General features: G+C 33.8%; 1 non-coding gene across 1 annotated transcript; it reads right to left on the bottom strand.

Moving 5' to 3' along the window:
* Positions 1-275: 275 nt before the first annotated feature.
* MIR7990B (microRNA MIR7990b) lies at positions 276-355 on the bottom strand. The gene has a single exon (NR_127181.1). It is a non-coding gene; the product is annotated as a microRNA MIR7990b (primary transcript).
* Positions 356-782: the final 427 nt, after the last annotated feature.

Below are 782 nucleotides of genomic sequence, written 5' to 3'. Positions count from 1 at the left end.
GGTTATTCAAACGACAATAAATCGAGCTTCGAATGTCCGATTTAGGCATTTTTTCTTTTGAACCTGTATATTTTTTCGATATCTACGCAACCGAACTACTGAAAGGCGTTTTGAGCGAGCCAATTTTTAAAAAAACACCGTTTTACTCATTCTTGTTTGAGTAGAAATATGATTAAAAAAAGGAAATTCAATTAAAGCGGATTAGTTTTTCAACTAGATCTCGAAAAAATACGCGGGATCAAAAATAAAATTGCGTCAAAAGGACATTCGAATAAAAAGTTACGATCATTTGAAAATTCAGTATCTTAAAGATTAAGGTAGCTGTGAATTTGGGAAAGTTCAAACGTCCTTAACTCGGGTTTCGAATGTCTGTTTCAGGCTATTTTTTTTGAACCTGCGTATTTTTTCGATATCTACGCAACTTCACTACCGCGAGGCAGTTTGAGCGAGCCAATTTTGCAAAAAACACCTTTTACTCATTCTTATATGAGTAGAAATATGATGACAAAATAAAAGGAAATTCAATTAAAGCGGATGAGTATTTCAAATAGATCTCGAAAAAATAAGAGAATAAAAATAATTGCGTCAAAAGGACATTCGAGTCAAAAGTTACGATCATTTGAAAATTCAGTATCTTAAAGATTAAGGTAGCTGTGAATTTGGGAAATTTCAAATGGCCATAACTCGGGTTTCGAATGTCCGTTTCAGGCAATTTTTTTTAGCCTGCGTATTTTTTTGATATCTACGCAACCGAACTACCGTAAGGCGGTTAGAGAGACAAT

The sequence above is a fragment of the Solanum tuberosum genome, unplaced genomic scaffold (genome assembly GCF_000226075.1).
Source record: "Solanum tuberosum cultivar DM 1-3 516 R44 unplaced genomic scaffold, SolTub_3.0 scf00283, whole genome shotgun sequence".
In the NCBI taxonomy this organism is placed as follows: Eukaryota; Viridiplantae; Streptophyta; class Magnoliopsida; order Solanales; family Solanaceae; genus Solanum; species Solanum tuberosum.
This window is presented reverse-complemented; position numbering and strand designations above follow the sequence as displayed.